Raw genomic sequence first — 8,883 nt, forward strand, 5'->3', positions numbered from 1 at the left:
GGAACACAGCAGAGAATCAGCCAAGGGGAATTTGCTTTCAGATAAATTGTTGTCACCTGGAACTCCATTCACAGGATAAGGGCGTCCCTGCCTCTGCCAGCACATATTGCCCATCCCTAATTGCCCAGAGGGCAGCTAAGAGCCAACCGCATTGCTGTGGTCTGGGGTCACATGTAGGCCAGACCAGGGTAGGGAGGACAGTTTCCTCCCCTGAAGGACGTCGGTGAATCAGATGGGCTTTTCGAACATCTGTCAATGGACTCGACTCTTAATTCCAGACTTGAATTAAATTCAAATCCACCATCTGGCGAGGGACCCCAGACCGTTACCTGGGTCTCTGGATTAATCATCCTGGTGCAACGTTGGCTGAATTACCCCGACCTGCTGCGTTTTTTTCCAGCGTCACACTTTATCGTCTCTGGACTAACAGTCCAGTGGTAATACCACGAGAGCCATGACCCCCATCGAACTGCCCTGAAAGGGCGGTGAACGCAGATTCAAGAGGAGCTTTCACAAGGAGCAGCTTGCAGAGACCTGGGTGGGGGGGGCAAGAGCAGATGAGGCAGTAGAACTAAGTGGATTGATCTTTTTAAAGAGACAGAGCTGGCACGATGGGTAGAATGGACTCTTTCTTGGACGGTCGCCGTCTTGGGCATGAATGTGTAATTCGTCCTCAAAACACTGTTGCGGTTGGGCGACAATTGAAGATCATCAAAATGTGTGAGGTCATTTTCTGGTTGGACCATTGACCCAAGCCATGTCGATGGGCTAGCATCCAGAACGATAATGATCGACAGGCATTGAGGGGCCGAATGGCCTCCTTCTGCTCTTCTAGCAGTTAAAGGAAGAGAGCTAGATGGAGGTGTTTGAGACGTACATTTCAGGGCTAGAGGAAATGTGTTAGTGTTCAACACCAGGAATGTTGTTAAAAAATAACTGAGTCCTGATGTCGGGTTATTCCTGGAACATTCACTCTCCTGCTCCTCACAGGCTGCCTGACCTGCTGTGCTTTTCCAGCACCATCCTTCATCAACAAAAGATAATTGTGGACTTACAACTGGTCAGCCAGACAGTCATTTTCTGGTTGAACTGAAGGATCCGAATCTAAGCCAATGTCAACTTTTAAAGCTTCACTTACTGATTGACACTGGCTTGGCTAACACTTATTGCCCATTCCTCATTCTCCCTTGAGAAGGGAGGGAATTCCAGAACATTGAAACATCAGTGATATATTTCCAAGTTGGGATGGTGAGTGAGGGTAAGGAACGAACAAAGGTAATATATCTGCTGCCATTGAGTCACAGAGTCATAGAGATGTACAGCACGGAAACAGACCCTTCGGCCCAACCCGTCCATGCTGACCAGATATCCCAACCCAATCTAGTCCCACCTGCCAGCACCCGGCCCATATCCCTCCAAACCCTTCCTATTCATATACCCATCCAGATGCCTTTTAAATGTTGTAATTGTACCAGCCTCCACCACTTCCTCTGGCAGCTGATTCCATACACATACCACACTCTGTGTGAAAAAGTTGCCTCTTAAGATCATTTTTATATCTTTCCCCTCTCTCCCTAAACCTATGCCCTCTAGTTCTGGATTCCCCCACCCCAGGGAAAAGACTTTGCCTATTTATCCTATCCATGCCCCTCATAATTTTGTAAACCTCTATAAGGTCACCCCTCAGCCTCCGACGCTCCAGGGAAAACAGCCTGAGCCTGTTCAGCCTCTCCCTGTAGCTCAGATCCTCCAACCTTGGCAACATCCTTATCAATCTTTTCTGAACCCTTTCAAGTTTCACATCATCTTTCCGATAGAAAGGAGACCAGAATTGCACGCAATATTCCAACAGTGGCCTAACCAATGTCCTGTACAGCCGCAACATGACCTCCCAACTCCTGTACTCAATACCCTGACCAATAAAGGAAAGCATATCAAACGCCTTCTTCACTATCCTATCTACCTGCGACTCCATTTTCAAGGAGCTATGAACCTGCACTCCAAGGTCTCTTTGTTCAGCAACACTCCCTAGGACCTTACCATTGGAGGTGGCCAAGGGTTTAGAAGGTGCTGTCTGAGGATCTTTGTGAATTTCTGCATTGCATCTCATAGTATACACTGATCTTGCTGTGCTTTGGTGGTGGAGGGAGTGGATGTTTGTGGATGTGGTGCCAATCAAGCGGGGGCTGCTTTGTCCTGAATGGTCAAAGAGTGTGGTGCTGGAAAAGCACAGCAGGTCAGGCAGCGCCCGAGGAGCAGCAGAGTCGATGTTTCGGTCAAGACCCCTTCATCAGGAACGAATGGTGTTGAGCTTCTCAGGTGTTGCTCCCCACTTGCCCTGCACTTATCCATGCGAGCATTCCTGACTTGTGCCCGGTAGATGGTGGACAGGGAGTCAGGAGGGCATGGATTTGGAAGGTGGAGTGGGATGATTAGATTAGATTCCCCTCCAGTGTGGAAACAGGCCCTTCGGCCCACCAAGTCCACACTGACCCTCTGAAGAGTAACCCACCCAGACCCATTTCCCTCTGACTAATGCACCTAACACTATGGGACAATTTCCCACGGCCAATCCACCCTGACCTGTATATCCCTGGGCACTATGGGACAATTTCCCACAGCCAATCCACCCTAACCTACACATCCCTGAACACTATGGGGTAATTTAGCATGGCCAAACCACCCTAACCTACACATCCCTGAACACTATGGGGTAATTTAGCACGGCCAATCCGGGACAATTTCCCCACGGCCAATCCACCCTAACCTGTACATCCCTGAACACTATGGGACAATTTCCCATGGCCAATCCACCCTAACCCGCACATCCCTGGGCACTACGGGACAATTTTCCACAGCCAATCCACCCTAACCCGCACATCCCTGGGCACTACGGGACAATTTCCCACGGCCAATCCACCCTAACCCACACATCCCTGAACACTATGGAGTAATTTGGCACGGCCAATCCACCCTAACCAGCACATCGGGAGGAAACCGGAGCACCCGGAGGAAACCCACGCAGACACGGGGAGAATGTGCAAACTCCACACAGAGAGTCGCCTGGGGCGGAAATCGAACCCGGGTCCCTGGCGCCGTGAGGCAGCAGTGCTAACCACTGGGCCACCGCTCCGGTATGGAAAGAGCCTACCGGGATCAATAATAAATCCAATAGACTCGGTCAAAAGGGCTGGGTGAATGTTTATAAGTCAGAGTGGATCACAGATCCTCATTGCTACTGTACTTTACCTTGAATCGGAGAGAGACTGCACACTTCAATGTGGCTGTCTGTTCTCTGAGCAATCAGGCAAGGACTATAAATGGTAGCCCAGCTAGAAACAACCCCCATCTTGTGAAAGAACTTTTCAAAAAAAACTGAGCAGAGCTCTCAGGGAGACTAGGATAGGATCCCCACCACCTCCATCCACCTATTGCACTCTCACCTACCGTCTCCCCAGCCCCCACCCCCCCCCCCCACCTCCCATTTATCTCTCCACCCCCTAGAGGTTCCCTGCCCCATTCCTGATGAAGGACTCCGGCCAGAAACGTCAATTCCCCTGCCCCTCGGATGCTGCCTGCCCTGCTGTGCTTTTCCAGCACCTCATGCTGCCTGCCCTGCTGTGCTTTTCCAGCACCTCACTCTAATCTTGACTCTGATCTCACTTTCACCCTGGGGATGTCCATCACCACGGGGCTTCTGGCCAGACAGGGACAAACCTTTCTGGCTGCTGGGAGGGTGGAGAGACTGCGGCTTCCAAGTAATTTGACAAGACAAGGCGCGGGCAGCAGAAAAGAGACACCCCTTCTCTCACCACGAGTGGTTCGAGTCTGGAATGCACTGTCTGAGGTGAATCAATATGGTCATTCCAAAAGCTGAGAGACTTAACACACTTAACACACAACCCAGGTCTTTTTCAGTGTATAATTTCAGTTACCTCACACTGTAAACCTTTGCTATAAATTCTGTGTCTTACAATAGTGTCCTCCACAAGCACCTGATGAAGGAGCGTCGCTCCGAAAGCTACAGCTTCCAATTAAACCTGTTGGACTATAACCTGGTGTTGTGTGATTTTTAACTTTGTCCACACCCACCCCCCCGAATCCAACACCGGCGTCTCCAAATCCTGACGCCCGGAGATTAGGCAGCTTGGGCTGAGATTTCCCACAGGCACTGAGACTGTCCGATAAATGCACAGGGTTATAATGCGAAGCTGGGAAATGGCCTACAGTGAATCCCTCTGATAGAGAGCCAGCACCCACCCGATGGGCCAAATATCCCCCTTTGCGTTCGGAGAGTAAGCAATAGACATTTAAAAGAGAAATGGAGCATGGATAGGGGAGCCTAAGAATGAGAGAGAGTGGACACCCGTTACTGAGAGATAGTACAGGGTTCGTGGGCCAAATGGCCTATTTTGTGATGTTGTATAATTTCAGGGCCGCGCTGCCCTGATCTGTCACATTCCTGGCCCATTTGGAACAAACCCTACTGGACGTCCAGAGTGAGGTTAAACAGTGCGCCCCCACCCCCCACCAATGCACCACCCTACCCCCACCCTCTTCACCAAATGTGTGGGACGTGCAGTTAATGGTCAGCCTTGAAGACCTGGCTTGCTGGTGAGCCATTGCTATGGGGAAGATTCCCTCCCGAATGCCTGTCTGCACATGACAACACTCGAACGCTGCTGAAAAAGGCCAGACGCAGCTGCACTCGGGGTTTCAGGATGGAGTCAGCCAGTGAGAGCTGGTGTCTGTGTGTGTGTGCGTGTGAGAGAGAGAGAGAGTGTGTGTGTCTGTGTGTGAGTGTGTGCGAGGAGAAAGGAAACATAACAAGGAAACTAACAGTCACGTGTGCATGGAGAAGGGAAGATAATAGGTTCAGGGAAAGAAACACCAGACAGGGAAAATGAAAACACAGGGAAACAGACAGCGTGAGAGAAACAGTGTGAAACAAAGGCCACGGGGAGCTGGGGATGGAGTCACGGGTATCTGGGGGTGGGGAATTGGAGGAGCTGGGGTGAGGACCAGAGAGACCTGGGCGTGAGCACTGGAGGGAGCTGGGAGGAGGGAGGTGAGGATTTATTTTGACCTGTACCAAAATGTCCAGGCAGATCATAGTAAGCAAGGATGTACAGAACGATGGCTGTAAAACATGTCTGAGAAGAATGTAGGTTACGCTGCATAGGGCATGCCCTAGGCGAGATCACCATGAACAAGATCAGGATTATCTGAGATTAGAGAGTCCATTCATCAGTCTAATAACAGCCAGGAAGAAGCTGTTCCTGAACTTGCTGCTCCGTGTTTTCAAGCTTCTGTATCTTTTATCCTGATGGAAGAGGTTGTGGGAGATCTTTACAGGCATGTGATCGGTCTTTGGTCATGTTAGAACAAAGAATATTCCAGTACAGGAACTGGAACATCTGGACAACAAGGACGCCTGCACCAGACTCTGCTCATTGATTACAGCTCCACCTTCGACATCGTTCTCCCCTCCAGACTTATCTCAATACTCCGGGACATTGGTCATGGCTCTGCAACTGGATCCCCCATTTTCTGATACACAGACCACAATCTGTGAAGATTGGTATCTGCACCTTCTCCACAATAAAACTCAACACTAGAACTCCAGTGTTCTCAGCCCCCTATTGTACTCTCCTTGCACCCACACCAGTGTCCTCAGCCCCCTACTATGTTCCCTGTACACACAAGGCTGTGCCCTCAGCCCCCTACTGTACTCCTTGTACACCCACGGCCCAAGCCTGCGCCAATCCAAATCCTCTATCTATTACCATCGCCTATTTTCTAAGGGTCTGTACCCCTTTGCTCCCTCCCCATTCACGTATCTTTCCGGAAACATCTTGCATGGAACACCACTGGTCACAGTTCTCCATTTTCAGGAACTCTCTTCCCCTACTACGCTCTGCTTCCTGTTGCCCAGCCTTTCTTTATCCTTGTACCCTGGACACCACGTGACTTCACCTTCTCCATAACCCGACCATAGGAAAACTTATCAAACGCCTTTCTGAAGTCCATGCACATGACAGGTATAGCCCCTCCCTTATTAATTAACTATGTCCCTTCTTCAAAGAGTTCTATTAAGTTGGTAAGACATGACCTTCCCTGCACAAAACCATGTTGCCTATCACTGATAAGACCATTTCATCCAATTGAGAATAGATCCTATCCCTCAGTATCTTCTTTAGCAGCTTCCCTACACCTGATGACAGGCTCACCGGTCTATAGTTAACTGGATTATTCATGCTACCCTTCTTAAAGAGGCGCATTCGCAATTTTCCAGTCCTCCAGGACCTCAGTTGTGTTCAAGGATGCTAAAAAGATATCGATTAAGGCCCTAGCTATTTCCTCTCTCCCTTCCCTCACGAATCTGGGGTAGACTTTGGCAGCCTTTCTGCGACAATGAGCTGTGTAAATAGAGTCAATGGTTGGGAGACTGGAGTCCATCATAGTCTGTGCTGTGAACACAATCTTCTGTAGTTTCTAATGGTCCTGGGCGGAGCAGTTGCCGTGCTACTTGTACAGATACACCCGGACAGTACGCTCACAATGGTGCATCTGTAGACGTAGTACATGCTGAATTTCCTGAGCCATCTGAGGAAGGAGAGTCATTGTTGAGCCTTCTTAACTGTCACAGTTATGTGAGAAGTCCAGGGTAGGCTGTCAGTTATCGTCACTCCGGGGAACCTGATGCTCTGCACTCCCTCAACAGGTGATTTAGATGAGAGCGTGTTTCCCTCTTTTCATTCTGACGTTAATGATCAGTTCCTTACTATTGCCGAATTTGAGAAAGAGGTTATTATCATTATACCATGCTACCAAGCCCTCGATCTACTTTCTGTATTCTGACTCATCGTTGTCTGATATCAATCCTGATTTGGTGATGTCATCAGCGAACCTGTAGCTGGCGTTGTTTGGAATTTGGCAACACAGCCGCGTGTGTACGGGTAGTACAGCAGGGGGCTGAGGACATATCCATGGGTGTACAGGGAGTACAGTAGGCGGCTGAGGACATAACTGTGGGTGCACATGTAGTACAGTAGGGGGCTGAGGGCACAACTGTGGGTGTACAGGGAGTACACTAGGGGCTGAGGACACTGCTGCGGGTGTACAGGGAGTACAGCAAGGGGCTGAGGACCCAGACTTGGATGAACAGGGAGTACAGTAGGGGGCTGAAGGCACAGCTGTGAGTATACAGGGAGTACAGCAGGGGGCTGAGGACACTGGCGTGGATGTACAGGGAGGACAGCAGGGGGATGAGGACACAGCCATAGGAGTACGGGGAGTACAATAGGGGCCTGAGGGTACAGCCTTGGGTGTACAGGGAGTCCAGTAGGGGCCAGAGGACAGAGTCGTGGGTATGAAGGGAGTACTGTACGGGGCTGAGGAATCAGAGCTTAAAAATGTGTTGCTGGAAAAGCGCAACAGGTCAGGCAGTAACAAAGGAGAAGGAGAATCGACGTTTCGGGCTTATGTCATGTACAAGGAGTACAGTAGAGGGCTGAGGGCACAGCCATGGGTGTGCATGGAGTACAGTAGGGGGCTGAGGGCACAGCCGTGTGTGTACAGGGAATACGGTAGGGGGCTGAGGACACTGGTGTGGGTGCAAGGAGAGTATTATAGCGGGCTGAGAACACTGGAGTTCTAATGTTGAGTTTTATTGTGGAGAAGGTGCAGATACCAATCTTCACAGATTGTGGTCTGTGTGTCAGGAACCGTGGGATCCAGTTGCAGAAGGTGGAGCCGTGATCAATGTCCAGGAGTATTGAGATAAGTCTGGAGGGGATAATGATGTTGAAGGTGGAGATGTAGTCAATGAGCAGAGGTTGTTGTAGGCGTCCTTGTTGTCCAGATGTTCCAGATATGAGAGCAGGGCTCGGTATATGGCATCCATTGTGGACCCATTACATCAGTCGGCACACCATCGGGCAGCAGGTCAGGCGGGGAGACTGAAGATGGTGTGGGCCATAACCAGCGTCTCAAAACACTTCATGTTTATTGAGGTCAGAGCCACTGGGCGGTATCATTAAGGAACATCGCATGTGCATTCTCACTTACAAGGATCATAGTCGTCTTCTTGAAGCAGGTTGGGACCTCGACTTGTTGGAGGGAGAGTCTGAAGTTGTTTGTGAACACCTCTGCCAGTTGGTCCTCACAGGATTTGACTGCTCAGCCGGGAACAATCTCCAGGCCCGTCGGTTTCCTTGACATGACTTGACCTGCAGGAAGACGGATCATGCCTGCAATGGTGACAGCGGGCACAGGTACATCCGAGGTTGTCGGGGCAGGTTTCACTCTAGCAGTCACACAGCCATTCATCATAGACATTCTCTCCCCCATCTCTCTCCATCATCATCAACACATCGTGACATTGGTTGTTGTGAGCAACACAAGGTTAGTGTTGAGACAGAGGGACATCATTAGGTTGGGATTATGCACCATCAACTTCTGTGTCACATTAACAGGGTAAATTCACAAGAAAACGGGGGCAGGGTGTGCTCTTACTGGCTGTCAGTGGTGCAACGAGTGAAGATTTTGCAGATATAATTCCAATCAAGCCACTGCTTTAACCTGAATGGAGTCAAGCACCTTGAGCGTTGTGCCTTTTCAATGGTGGACAGTCCTTAAGGAGTCAGGAAGTGCCTTATACATGAACCACCTGAACAAAGGACCTGAGCGCAGTTTTGCTAAGTTTGGAGATGATACAGTGATGGTTGGATGGGCAGGGGATATTCATGAAGTGGGGAGGCTGCAGAAAAGCTTGAACAGTTTAGGACTGTATTCAAACACGTAGCTGATGGAACACAATATGGGATCATGTGATATTATGCACTTAGGTAGGAGGAATAGAGGCAGACACTATGTTCTAAT

This window comes from Chiloscyllium plagiosum, unplaced genomic scaffold, assembly GCF_004010195.1.
Source record: "Chiloscyllium plagiosum isolate BGI_BamShark_2017 unplaced genomic scaffold, ASM401019v2 scaf_2492, whole genome shotgun sequence".
NCBI lineage: Eukaryota > Metazoa > Chordata > Chondrichthyes > Orectolobiformes > Hemiscylliidae > Chiloscyllium > Chiloscyllium plagiosum.